Genomic DNA, 15,535 nt, shown 5'->3' on the forward strand with positions numbered 1-15,535 from the left:
GGAGATCGAGACCATCCTGGCTAACACGGTGAAACCCCGTCTCTACTAAAAAAAAAAAAAAAAAAAAGCATGTATCAATAAATCTAATGTTTAAATATATTTCATACTATTTCTTTTTCCAGAATTGAGAAGACTCTATTAGTATACTAAGCTTTTCCTTAAACACCCACAACTCATGCTATTTAAGTTATAACATATTTAATTGTATGTAACAATTAGAATAAATACAAATTAAAATATTTGATAATAATAATGATAGTGAACACTTATCAAGTGTTTTCTATGTTATAGGCATAGTCCTAAAGCTTTACATGTACTATTTAATTTAGTCATCAATATAATCACTGAGGTGAACAAGAGAAGGATCTAATTTTGGCAAGTTATGAAGTTATGCAACTTTGGGTAAGGTATTTTTATTTGAAAGAGTACACGATTTTGAAAATTTTGCAGAAACAACAGATCATGTGAACACATTGTCAGACCCCTGAATTTGGGCTTTGTTAATTTCATTGTAAATTTACCTCTGAAGAAGGTCTTGTTATTATCTCTATAGATTAGGAAATTGAGGTTCAGAGATATTAAATAACTTAAAAATATGGAACTTTTGTTTTTGGAGATCCAGTCAACACTTAGTAGCTCTGTTAACAAAGTAAGCAGGTAGAGGATTATCTGTGCAAATTATTACTTTTTAAAAATTTTAGATTCAGAGGGTACATGTGTAGGCTTATTACATTAGTATATTGCATAATTCTGGCTTTGGGCTCATAATTATGTCATCACCCGAGTAGTGAACATAGTACCCATTGGGTAGTTTTCAACCCGTGTCCACCTCCCTCCCCACTGTTGGAGTCCCCAGTGTCTGTTTTTCCCATGGTTGTGTTTGTGTGTACCCAGTGTTGAGTTCCCACTTGTAAGTGAGAACATGAATTATTTGTTTTTCTGTTTCTGCATTAATTTGCTTAAGATAATGGCCCCAGTTGCATCCACGTTGCTACAAAAGGATGTTATTTCATTCTTTTATCATGGCTATGTAGTATTCTATGGTATATATGCACCACATTTTCATTAGTCCACCCTTGAAGGGTACCTGGGTTGATTCTATGTCTTTGTTATTGTCAACATTGTTGTGATGAACGTATGATTGCGGGTATCTTTTTGTTAGAACAATGTATTTTCCTTTAGCTATATTCCTAGTAATATGATTACAGTGTCAAATAGCAATTTTATTTTCAGTTCTTTGGGAAATCTGTAAACTTCTTTCCATAGTGGTTGAACTAATTTGCATTCCCAACAATAGTCTATAAGTGTTTCCTTTCTTTGCAACGTCTCTGACATATTATGTTCTGACTTTTTAAATAACAGCCATTATGACTGGTGTGAGATGGTATCTCATTATGGTTTTGATTTGCCTCTCTCTGATGATTAGTGACGTTGAACATTTGCTCATGTTTGTTGGTTGCCTGTATGTCTTCTTTTGATAAATGTCTGTTCATGTCTTTGCCCACTTTTTTAATGGGGTTATTTGTTTTTTTCTTATTGATTTGTTTAAGTTCCTTATAGATTCTGCATACTAGTTGTATTAGTCTATTTTCACACTGCTGATAAAGATATATCTGAGACTGGACAATTTATAAAAGAAAGAGGTTTAATGGACTGAGAATTCCATGTAGCTGGGGATGCCTCACAATCACGTGTAAAGTGAAAGACACATCTCACATAGTGGCAGATGAGAAGAGAACTCATGCAGGGAAACTCCCCCTTATAAAACCAACAGGTCTCATGACACTTATTCACTACCATGAGAACAGCATGGGAAAGACCTGCCCTCAAGATTCAATTACTTCCCACCAGGTCCCTCCCACGGCATGTGGGAATTCAAGATGAGATTTTGGTGGGGACACAGCCAAACCATATCATTCTGCCCCAGGCCCTCCCAAATCTCATGTCCTCATATTTCAAAACCAATCATGTCTTCCCAACAGTCCCCCAGAATCTTAACTTATTTCAGCATTAACTCAAAAGTCCACAGTCCAAAGTCTCATCAGAGACAAGATGAGTGCCTTCTGCCTATGAGCCTGTAAAATGAAAAGTAAGTTAGTTACTTCCTGGATACAGTGGGGAGACAGGCATTGGGTAAATACAGCTATTCCAGATGGGAGAAATTGACCAAAACAAAGTGGTGGGCTACATACCCCATGCAAGTCCAAAATCCAGCAGAGCAGTCAAAACTTAGAGCAGTCAAAACTTAAAGCTCCAAGATGATCCCTTTTGACTCCATGTCTCCCATCCAGGTCATGCTGATGTCAGAGGTGTGCGCCCACAGCCTTGGGCAGCTCTGTCTCTGTGGCTTTGCAGAGTATAGCCCTCTACTGGCTGCTTTCATAAGCTGGTGTTGACTATCTGTGGCTTTTCCAGGAGCATGTTGCAAGCTGTTGGTAGATCTACCATTCTGGAGTCTGGAGGATGGTGGCCCTCTTCTCACAGCTCCACTAGGTGGTGCTCAAGTAGGGACTCTGTGTGGGGCTCTGACTCCACTTTTCCCTTCTGCACTGCCCTAGAAGTTCTCCATAAGGGTCTCACCCCTGCAGCAAATTTTTGCCTGGGCATCCAGGTATATCCATACCTCCTCTGAAGTCTAGGCAGAGGTTCCCAAACCTCAGTTCTTGACTTCTGTGCATCCGCAGGCTCAATATGACATGGAAGCTGCCAAAGCTTTAGGCTCCCACCCTCTGAAGCAATAGTCTGAACTGTACTTTGGCCCCTTTTAGTCATGGCTGGAGCATCTAGGATGCAGGGCACCAAATCTCTAGACTGTACACAGCAGAGGGACCCTGGGCCTGGCCCACAAAACCATTTTTTCTTCCTAAGCCTCTGGCTTGTGATGGGAGGGGCTGCCACAAAGGTCTCTAATATGCCCTGGGAACATTTTGCCCATTGTCTTGGTGACTAACATCCGGCTCCTTGTTACCTATGCAAATTTCTGCTGCCAGCTTGAATTTCTCCTCAGAAAATGGGAATTTCTATTCTATCACATTGTCAGGCTGCATATTTTCCAAACGTTTATGCTCTGTTTCCCTTTTAAAACTGAATGCCTTTAACAGCACCCAAGTCACCTCTTGAATGTTTTGCTGCTTAGAAATTTCTTCCACCAGATACCCTAAATCATCTCTCTCAAATTCAAAGTTCCACAAATCTCTAGGGCAGGGGCAAAATGCCACCAATCTCTTTGCTAAAACATAACAAGAGTCACCTTTGCTCCAGTTCCCAACTAGTTCCTTATCTCCATCTGAGACCACCTCAGCCTGGATTTCATTGTTCCTATATATCATGTTCAGCATTTTTGTCAAAGCCATTCAGCAAGTCTCTAGGGAGTTTCAAACTTTCCCACATTTCCCTGTTTTCTTCTGAGCCCTCCAAACTATTCCAGCCTCTGCCTGTTACCCAGTTCCAAAGACACTTCCACATTTTCAGGTGTCTTTTCAGCACTACCCCACTCAACTGGTACCAATTTACTGTATTAATCCATTTTCACACTGCTGATAAAGAAATACTCAAGATTGGGCAATTTGCAAAGGAAAGAGGTTTAATGGACTTATAATTCCATTGGCTGGTGAGTCCTCACAATCATGTGGAAGGTAAAAGGCATGTCTCAAATGGTGGCAGACAAAAGAAGAGAGCTTGTGCAGGGAAATTCCCCCTTATGAAACCATCGGATGTCATGAGACTTATTCACTATCATGTGAACAGCATGGAAAAGGCTTGCCCTCATGATTCAATTTCCTGTCACCGTGTACCTCCCACAACGCATGGGAATTCTAGATGAGATTTGGGTGGGACACAGTCAAACCATATCATTAGTCCTTTGCTGTGAAAACTATCACATACCCACACGCACACAGTATGATGTTGAGTTCATATTAAAATTAGATTTTAAACTTCTGCATTTGTGGAATTTTACATATATTTGTATACACCTGTTTTATACTTTTATTTTTATAAATATTTATATTTGTTTCTGGGTATTTGAAGATTTCATTGTTCTTATTATCAAATCATAATATTTGGATGTGGTGGCTCACACCTGTAGTCCCAGCACTTTGGGAGGCTGAGATGGGCAAATCATGAGGTCAGAAGACTGGCCAACATAGTGAAACCCTGTCTCTACAAAAATACAAAAAAAAAAAAAAAAAAAAAATTAGCCCAGAGTGGTGGTGCACAAATATAGTCCCAGCTACTTGGGAGGCTGAGGCAGGGGAATCGCTTGATCCCAGAGTTGGAGGTCACAGTGAGCTGAGATCGCACCACTGCACTCCAGCCTGGCAACAGAGTGAGACTCTGTCTCAAAACTACTACTACTAATAATATTAAAAGAAATAAATCTCACATTTATTTACGAAATCACACTACAGAAGTAAATCAAACTGATGATGCCTATTAGTCAGAAGTAGAACAAAAATGCTAAACATATATTAAAATAAGCATATATACATTGAAATAACCTTTTGAAAAATGTAATTAATTTATTGATTTTTGTAACTCAATCTAGTAATATCTTAATTCAAGAAAATATTTCAGAAAACATGTCTAATGTGGTAATATCTGCCATAACAAAGATAAATATCCATAAAATATTATTTTTAATGTAGATGCAAGATATATATGCCCTTTCATGTGAATCTCCTCTTTAAACCAGGATTTGTTAAAAAATACAAAAAAAAAGGGATCCTTGGAATAATTTTTTTAAATTATTATTATGCTTTAAGTTCTAGGGTACATGTGCACAACGTGCAGGTTTGTTACATATGTATACATGTGCCATGTTGGTGTGCTGCACCCATTAACTCATCATTTACATTAGGTATATCTCCCAGTGCTATCTCTCCCCCTCTCCCCTCCCCACAATAGGTCCGGGTGTGTGATGTTCCCCTTCCTGTGTCCAAGTGATCTCATTGTTCAATTCACACCTATGAGTGAGAACATGCAGTATCTGGTTTTCTGTTCTTGCAATAGTTTGCTAAGAATGATGGTTTCCAGCTGCATCCATGTCCCTAAAAAGGACAGGAACTCATCTTTTTTTATGGCTGCATAGTATTCCATGGTGTATATGTGCCACATTTTCTTAATCCAGTCTATTACTGATGGACATTTCGGTTGATTCCAAGTCTTTGCTATTGTGAACAGTGCTGCAATAAACATACGTGTGCATGTGTCTTTATAGCAGCATGATTTATAATCCTTTGGGTATATACCCAGTAATGGGATGGCTGGGTCAAATGGTATTTCTAGTTCTAGATCCTTGAGGAATTTCCACACTGTTTTCCACAATGGTTGAGCTAGTTTACAGTCCCATCAACAGTGTAAGAGTGTTCCTATTTCTCCACAACCTCTCCAGCACCTGTCGTTTCCTGATTTTTTAATGATTGCCATTCTAACTGGTGTGAGATGGTTTTGATTTCCAAATTAAAATCTTGGAATACTTTGAATCAGAGACTGCTACCTGTGAATCATGGCATTTGTAAAATGGATGAATAACATTGTAGAATTAAATTATGTAACACATGTAAGGTACTTATCCAATGTCTGAAGTAAGTATTCAGTGAATATAGCATTTATCATTATATTTTGAAGTTATTGTCCCTCATGTAACAAAGTAATAATAAACATTGATTAAACGTGTCCTGTGTAGCAGACCCTGTGCTATTTTATTTTATAGTGATGCATCATAATAGCTTATAAGGCAGAAGCTATTCTGGTTTCCATCCTGTGTTTGAGGCAGATAAGGAAGGAAGAACTTGCTGTTGAACTCTTGTCTGTTTGATTTTAAATTCATATATTTTATCTATAGTCAATACTTTCAGGAGACTGGAATTTAGGTAATTCATTGAAACACAGGAGTATGCATGTCAACATTTTCCTCACTGAAATACAGAGGTTCCCTGACAATGGAGGACAAAAAAGAATGGTTCTCTCAGTTTGCCTTTGTCTTTCCTAAGGAAAGATAGCAACTTAAATTCTGGGTCATGTGAATATCTTTATAAAAATAAATTTCATATGTAAAAAGGTGGGAGCATAGTTTTTGCTCCTAAATTTCTTTCTTCCTTTTGCACATGCTATATTTAAAAAGGAGGAAGAGAATAAAAATTAATGGAATGTTTTGGAATTGAAACATATTTCATTTGACTATTTGCTTGTTAGAACAAGTTTTAAATGTTTATACAATCCTATACAGCTTTAAGTGGGTTAAATTTACATTTTGAGTAAATATATATTTCCATGTATTAATATTTTATTACTGGCTTCATTGTTCACTCAGAAAATATTTACACAAAGTTTCTGAGAAATGAAATGTTCCAACCATTAGGCTTCTCTTAAGAAAGAGTAAGCATGTGTATTTCAACTTTGAGTAAATTTATATATATACAAGTATATATACATTTTTTTCTTAGACTTTTTCAAAACAAGTAGAAAAGGTGTGAACAAATAGGTCAGGTTTCGTGTAGAAAGTCATTTTTGTAAAGCCATAAGAGAATAAAAAGAAGAGAGCAAAAGAATGTCTTGTTGTAACTGCATCTTTAAATGATCATTAGAGAAAACATTACGTATACATTGCATTTTATAACATTTCATTTTCTAAATAATTTTGCCAAGTTATTCCACGTGCTCCACTTTTTTTTCCCTATATGTTGTATCTTACTGAAATTTCAAACAGGACATGTTCTTACATCCAGAGCCAAGTTTTATTCTGTGGTGGGCAATTTGTGTTGGAAATGGTATACAGCAAAACTTAACCAAGATTTCATTTCTGGGAGCTAACTCTCCTTTTGGGCAAGAATGAGATAATAATTACTCATTATTCCTCATGGTGGATGAATAATGTAAATTTAACCCACTTAGGAACCTAAAATGTATTTTACAAAATATTTAATGACACTTAACAGAACTATTTAAAGGGGAAACTTGTAAACATTTGAGGTATTTTGGTATTGTAGATAATCAAATATGAAAAAAACAAACATAAGAATCTTCAAATTTTTTTTCATATGCTGATAAAATTTAATTGAGAAACATGGGCATCTTAAAACTTCTAGTTGTCTGCTGGGTGTTAGAAATCTATCTATTTGCTTCTCTTGTGTGGTGTTCTGTTAGATTCTTCAAGCAAAAAAGTGTAAGAAAGCTCTCAGCAATATAATCTTCAACAAATGGTGATGGGAAAGCTGAATATCCATATGCAGAAGAATGAAACTAGATTCTCACTGTATATAAAAATCAAATATCTCTCATCATATAAAAATACCAAATAAAAATGGGTTACAGACTTAAATGTAAGACCTCAAACTATGTAACTACTACAAGAAAATATTGGGGAAACTCTAGGACATTGGAGTGGGCAAAGATTTCTTGAGTAATACCCCACAAGCACAAGCAACCAAAGCAAAAGTGGACAAATGGTATCATATAAAGTTAAAAAGCTTCTGCACAGCAAAGAATACAATCCACAAAATGAAGAGGCAGCCCACAGAATAGGAGAAAATATTTACAAACTACTCATCTGACAAGATATTAATAACCAGAATATATAAGAAGCTCAAACAACTCCAGAGGAAAAAAATAGAAATCTGATTAAAAATGAGCAAAAGACATGAATAGACATTTCTCAAAAGAAGACATACAAATGGCAAACAGGCATATGAAAAGGTGCTCAACATCAATGATCATCAGAGAAATGTAAATCGAAACAGCAATGAGGTATCATCCCACCCCAGTTAAAATAGCTTATATTCAAAAGACAGGCAAATGCTGACAAGAATGTGAAGAAAAGGGAACCCTGGTACACTGTTGGTGGGAATGTAAATAAGCACAACTAGTATGGAAAATAGTTTGGAGAGTCCTCAAAAAACTAAAACTAGAGCTACCATATGATCCAGCAATCACACTTCTTGGTAGATACCCTAAAGAAAGACAATCAGTATGTTGAAGAGATATCTACTCTGTCATGTTTATTGCAGCACTGTTCACAACAACTAAGATTTGGAAGCAACCTAAGTGTCCATCAACAGATGAAATGGATAAAGAAAATGTGGTACATGTATACAATGGAGTACTATTCAGACTTATAAAAGAATGAAGTTCTGTCATTTCTAACAACATGGGTGGAACTGGAGGTCATTATGTTCCATGAAATAAGTCGCACACAGAAAGACAAACTTCACATGTTCTCACTTTTCTGTGGGAGTTAAAAGTTAAAATATTTGAACTCATGGAGTTAGAGAGTAGAATAGTTGGTTACCAGAGACTGGGAAGGGTAGTGGAAGGGGAAGAGGAAGTGAGGATGGTTAATAGGTACAAAATAAAATTAGAATGAAAGAGATCTGTTATTTGAGAGCAATAGAGGGTGACTACAGCCAATGATAACTTATTGTACATTTAAAAATGACTAAAAGAGTATAATCAGATTGTTTGTAAAACAAAGAAAGGATAAATGCTTGAGGTGATAGACACCACATATAACCTGATGTGATTATTAAGCATTATATGATTATATAATACTATCTCATGTATCCCATAAATATATACTCCTAATATATACCCACAAAAATTAAAAATAAAATAGAATAATTTTCTTTTATTGAACACAAGTTTTTCAAATTTAAAAATTCAGGTGTATTTTGATTCAGTGACATACCATCCTATCCTAGAATTATTTAGAGCATTAATGTTATTGTCTCAACCATATTATGCCAATTAGATTTCTAAAGTATGCATGAGAACAGTTTGCCAAAGAATGGAGCCTTTGTTCTAAGATGGCAGCTCTTCTTTTATTGTATGTTTTTCAAGGTGATGGTGGTAGAGGAATGGCAACTTGAAGTATGTATGAGGAAAAACAATACCATAAATAATAAACAAACCCATGTTGTGATTGTTACAAAAAACTAACATGATTTTAATTTTTTTCTGTTTTTAATTAATACTCATTCCATTATTTTAAACCTTAAATAATTAGATTTTATAAGTATGGGACTTGATGATAAATGTCTTTAAATCTTTGACTTAATATTTGGCAACATATGGATTGTAGAATTGTGTGAAATTGTGGAATTAATCATTGTATTTGATATATTGGCATTGCTGTCTCCTCTTATTTTAAAGAAATAAGTTTAATTCAAATAAAATTAGAAGCAATTGCAACAGGATTTTTTCCCCCTGTCTGTCTCAGAATCATGTGTTCCTTTTCATCCCAAAATTTGTGAAATGAATATTCTTGAATTTGTTTTGACATTGTGCTTTTTAATGAGTGAATCCTCACTGATAAAACAGAAGTTATTGATTGCACATATTCTATTTATTTAAATCACATGTAATTAATTTTGTATTTCTTAATTTAATAAAAAATCTTAGTGTAGCATGAATAATTTTTTTCTTGTAATAAACATTAGTTTATAAGCATTAGTTTATAAAACTTCATTACAGGCGTATAATCTGAGAAGTACCTACAAAAAATTGTATTTGAATGTAAATTTTTATTTGTTTACAAACAGGAGAAAAGTCACATTTAGGAAACTTGAAATCTGTAAAGATTAGAGAGAAATGAAATAAAGTTGAAGTTGCTCTTTTCAGACACAAATGTTTTGAATGAAAAAATCTTGGGTTTGATTTCAACTGTATATTTTATGAAAACAGAAAATCTTGCCCTTTCAGCATACTCTTTTGAGAGAGTTTTTAATTTAATGTGTGATGTCTACTCAGCTTCAACAGTTTAATTGATGTATCATGTTTTGTTGAGAATAGGAATTACTTGCATGATTTTATGTTGATGTAACTGTCTTCTGAAATGATTAAACTATTGTTAGATAAAGTATTTCTTGGAGCACATTTTTAAAAATTATTATAGGATTTAATATATTTTAGTATACTCACTCTCAAGCTATTCTAATAGAAAGGCTGCAAAAGTGGTGACAAATGTTTAAGTGTCTTAACTCAAGTTTCATAATGTAATTATTGCTTCGTAAAGTGAAACATGGGTCTGGAATCTTGAAGCAAAAATTGCTGCACTTGATTGATCTTTAAAGACAATATTTCATTCCTTTTTGCACACATACTTTATGGTAGGATAGCATACTTGTTCTCTAGAGACTTAAAAACAATAGTATTTTGATGGAGTGTCAAAACACTTGCATAGAAAACAAAATATTCACATACCATCTGTTTCTTAATATTTGGTGTTTATGTGAAACCACTATATGATTATTTGAAGCTTTCATCTTATCTGAATATTTTCTTGTTGATACAGGTTAAAATCTCTTATTAGATCCTAGTGGCTAGGTTAAATGCAAATAAATTGTTTTATTAGTATAGGTTTTATATTCTTTTCTTAACTGACGTTACCTCAAAGTATACGAAATCAATTTTTTTCTTAATGTCTCTGTCACTTGCTAATCATCATTAAAGAAGAATAAAGAATACATTTTAAAAAATCTAAATAATTAAGATTCTGTATGCAAGATCTCTTAGGAATAAGAATAACCACTACAAATAATCAGTGATGCTTTTGTAGATCTTCTAATTAGATATAGAAGGTAAGAGACGAAAACAAGAACAGGTATATCAAAGAAATTGCCTCTATATATAATTCCTTGTGAAAAGGCAGAAATTGGCTTTTTTTAAGCAAAAAAAAAGTCATAGAGTAAAAAATTCAGAAATATAACTGAGAGCTTATTTTATTGGGTGCTTTTCTTTATCAGGGAAGTATATGCAAAATGTTATATATGATAGCTTTTATGTATTTCAAAGAGCATTATCTTGTTTTAGTATAGACTGTTAGCTGTCTTTGATGCATTCTTTTATGAAGGTTCTAGAAAACTTTAGAAACTGCTGTTTATCATTGCAGTCAGTAGGTTGTTTCATAAAATGACTCACAACTTATGAAACAAATAAAGGAGACACTGTTTACTGTTTTTATTTGTAGTGAAGACTTTGAAGAGGAATGTAAGACTTAAGTAGAATTAACCAACTAGAGATGAGTTGTGTTTGGGTCTCTCAAAGTCAATGTATAAACTAAGGGAGTCCAACGGAAGTGCACTCACCATCAGTCATTACTAAGACAACAGAGATAGGAGTGAACTCTTTTTCATAGTGTTGGTATGTTTAGCATCAACTAATGAATAATTTGAAGTCTCAAAGCTATGCTGAAATATGTTCCAGTGTCCTGAGCTGAACAGTTCAAGTCTTTGGGAGTAAGGAAAGGAAGATTTCCACTAAAGGGTAAGAAAATAGAAGAGAAATGATCTCATTGTTCAGTTCCCACCTATGAGTGAGAACAAGCGGTGTTTGGTTTTCTGTTCTTGTGATAGTTTGCTGAGAATGATGGTTTCCAGCTGCATCCATGTCCCTACAGAGGACACAAACTCATCCTTTTTTATGGCTGCATAGTATTCCATGGTGTATATGTGCCACATTTTCTTAATCCAGTCTGTCACTGATGGACATTTGGGTTGATTCCAAGTCTTTGCTATTGTGAATAGTGCCACAATAAACATACGTGTGCATGTGACTTTATAGCAGTATGATTTGTAATCCTTTGGGTACATACCCAGTAATGGGATGGCTGGGTCATATGGTACTTCTAGTTCTAGATCCTTGAGGAATCGCCATACTGTTTTCCATAATGGTTGAACTAGTTTACAATCCCACCAACATCACACACTGGGGCCTATCACAGGGAAGGGGGGAGGGGGGAGGGATTGCATTGGGAGTTATACCTGATGTAAATGACGAGTTGATGGGTGCTGACGAGTTGATGGGTGCAGCACACAAACATGGCACAAGTATACATATGTAACAAACCTGCACGTTATGCACATGTATCCTAGAACTTAAAGTATAATAAAAAGAAAAAAATAAAAATAAAAAACTGATAAAAATAAAAAGTAAAGCATTTAAAAAAAAAGAAAAAGGAAATAGAAGACAAAAAATGGGTTGCAGTTGTTGAGTTATTGTAACACTCATTTTCAAATTATAGTTCAGAGGCCAATTTGCCCAATAGGCAAGGGGCAAGGATGTTGGGTGGAGCCTTGAAGAGGGCACAGCTATGGTTCAGATCTGCAAATTCCTCTGTCTACTGGGATATCTGCTCTGAATGTTTCAGTCATCTCAAAGTTAGTGTGTCTACAGCTAACTCATTGTTCTCAAACTTGATCCTTTCTTTTGTATTTTAGTAAATGTCATGATTTCTACCCTTTACTGAAGGAACATAAACTCAGTTCAGGAGTGTCATTTTTAGTTCCTTATTTTCTGCCCCCCACATCTAATTTATCAGCAAGTCCTGTTGATTGACTCTACTTCCAAAGTATGTGTATCCTGAGATTTTCACTATCTCCTCATTGCCATAGTTGTCACACACAAGTGATCTATTTTTTTGCCTAGATTAATGCAACAACCTTTTAACTAATCTCCCTGCTTTCACCCAGTCCCAAATTAAATCCACATTCCACCCTGCAAACAAAAATCATGATAAGCCTAAATTAGAGCATGTCACATTTTTGCTTCTCAATACACTTAGAATAAAGTGAAAGCTGTTTGTTTAGTCTACATATTTTGATTCCTGACTCTCTTTTCAAATTCATTTCCCACTTAGCTCATTGGACTGCAGTCTCACCCGCACTCTTTTGTATTCCTTAAGCACATAAAAAGTTCCCAGTTCCATGCCTTTATACTTGTGTCTTGTGTCTATAGCTCTCTTTGCTCAGATGTTCACATGACTAACTCTTGTGAAAAAGGCTATCCATGATCAATCTATAGTAGTACTCTCACATCAGTTGTAAAATATATATGTGTTACACAGGCTGGAGTGCAGTGGTATGATCTTGACTCAGTCCAGCCTTGACCTCCCTAGGCTCAGGTGATCCTCGCACCTCAGCTTCCTGAGTACCTGGGACTACAGGTGCATGCCATCCCTCTTGGCTAATTTTTGTAATTTTTGTAGAGATAGGGTTTCACCATATTGCCCAGTCTGGACTCAAATTGGCTCAAGTTATCTACCCACTTTGGCTTCCCAAAATGCTAGGATTACAGGTGCAAGCCACTGAGCCCAACCAGATTATTTCATCATATTATTTTGCCCTGATTTATGTACTTATAGCACTTATCTTGTCTCTTTACTTACTTGTATGGTCTTTCTCCTTCATCTTAAATACAAATCCTATAAGAGCAGGGATTAGTCTGTGTATACTATATCCCCAAGGCTTAAGTAGTTCCTGGAATGTAATTTAATGTAGTTGGTACCCACCAAGTAATTGTAAATGATATAAAGTGTTGACTTTTACACTGTTGGGGGGACTGTAAACTAGTTCAACCATTGTGGAAAACAGTGTGGCAATTCCTCAAGGATCTAGAATTAGAAATACCATTTGACCTAGCCATCCCATTACTGGGGATATACTCAAAGGATTGTAAATCATGCTGCTATAAAGATACGTGCACACATATGCTTATTGTGGCATTATTCATGATAGCAAATACTTGGAACCAACCAAATGTCCATCAATGATAGACTGGGTTAAGAAAATGTGACACATATACACCATGGGATACTATGCAGCCATAAAAAAGGATGAGTTCGTGTCCTTTGTAGGGACATGGATGCAGCTGGAAACCATCATTCTCAGCAAACTGTCGCAAGAACAGAAAAGCAAACACCACATGTTCTCACTCATAGGTGGGAATTGAATAATGAGAACACTTGGACAGAGGAAGTGGAGCATCACATACTGGGGCCTGTCATAGGGAGGGGGTAGGGGGGAAGGATAGCATTAGGAGATAAACCTAATGTAAATAATGGGTTAATGGGTGCAGCACACCAACATGTCACATGTATACGTATGTAACAAACCTGCACGTTGTGCACATGTACCCTAGAACTTAAAGTATAATTTAAAAAAAAAAGTTGAATGGTACTGGGTTGGGAGATTAAGGGAGAACCTGAAAATAAAAAATGGAAACATTTTGTGGAATGTCTCAAGGGATTATTCTACAACCTTCTTTCTTACCTGATGTAAAACAGAAGCACTTCTTTTGAATAGAAATTAGATTTAATTGATCCAATTCTATGAAGTATTGAGTTTATCATTGTTTTATACTCTGCCTATATCCTCTTCAGTACTATGCAGATATAAACATGGATTCCTCCAGGTCAGGAATCCATAGAATTTGACAGATTTGTTTTTTTGGCCTCTCAAAGCTTAAAGTTTCTTAAAATATATCATTTGGATGATATCTTTTAGGAGAAACAATAAAGGCATAAAGTGCAACTGGAATCTTTGTCCTGAAAGCCACACGAGAAGCTTGTGCCTTTAGATTTGCCTTATTCTTAAATACTTTGTGGTTTATAGTGAGAAGAAAGCTCACAGTTGCTCATCAGGAAGCAATTTTTTATGCCCCTGAAAATCCTTTGTGTAGGTTAAAGCAGTCACTTTATGATGTGGGAATCATGCTTTCCCTGAAGCTGGAAGGCAATCCAGATTCCCATTATACCTGCATGAAGGTTCCCTTCCCTCTCTGTGGATTTATAACTAAAAAGTGACTGTATTCTCTTCTGATAGTTCTACAAAGTGGAAAAAAAGGAAAAAAGTTAGTATGCAATATAATCTAGGATAGTGTTAAGGTACTCATAAAATTGATCAATCTGCTTTCTAAGTAATATATAAAATTTATGAAAAATCTGTCATATATTTTCCGGTTCAAATGTTTTATGGTTGAATATTGTTGACTGATTAGAATTCATAGGCTGGAGACTTGATCAGCTGTGGCATTTGTTGTTGTGATTACTTAGCTATCTGATCTAGTTCTTGTATCCAAAATTAGGAAATTCTGAATGCTGTAAGTTTCATAATTTGCACTATTTACCACTTTTTGTTACTGACATGTGGTTTTCTTAGTCACTAGGATGCATATTACCTAAAAATGCTGAGGGATAATAAAGCGACAGCAGTGAGAACAGCTAAAATTATAATTCTTGCTTTTTAACATATGGATACCAGATGTGCTCTTGATCTAGAGAGACTGTTTCATTAACTCACAGAAAATGAAGGTGAAGATAAACATGACTGGTCTGTTATTCTTTTATACGTTCTTGTGTTAAGTAATAAAAAACACAAAAATAAAGTTTTCCAGATGTAACACATTGGCAAAATACTAGTAAGGGGGGAAATAATCAACCTTGGGATAAATGTGAAATAGAACACATTAGGGTAACTTGGGACTGTCCTTTGCAAGTTTAACTTAGGGTCTCCTCTTCAGATCCTTAAATCTTTTTTTTTTTTTTTTCTTTTTTTTTGAGACGAAGTCTCGCTCTGTCACCTGGGCTGGAGTGCAGTGGCCGGATCTCAGCTCACTGCAAGCTCCGCCTCCCGGGTTCACGCCGTTCTCCTGCCTCAGCCTCCCGAGTAGCTGGGCCTACAGGCGCCCCCCACCTCGCCCGGCTAGTTTTTTTTTGTTTTTGTTTTTTTGTATTTTTTTAGTAGAGATGGGGTTTCACCATGTT

Source organism: Trachypithecus francoisi, unplaced genomic scaffold, assembly GCF_009764315.1.
Source record: "Trachypithecus francoisi isolate TF-2019V2 unplaced genomic scaffold, Tfra_2.0 Lachesis_group15, whole genome shotgun sequence".
Classification (NCBI taxonomy): Eukaryota; Metazoa; Chordata; class Mammalia; order Primates; family Cercopithecidae; genus Trachypithecus; species Trachypithecus francoisi.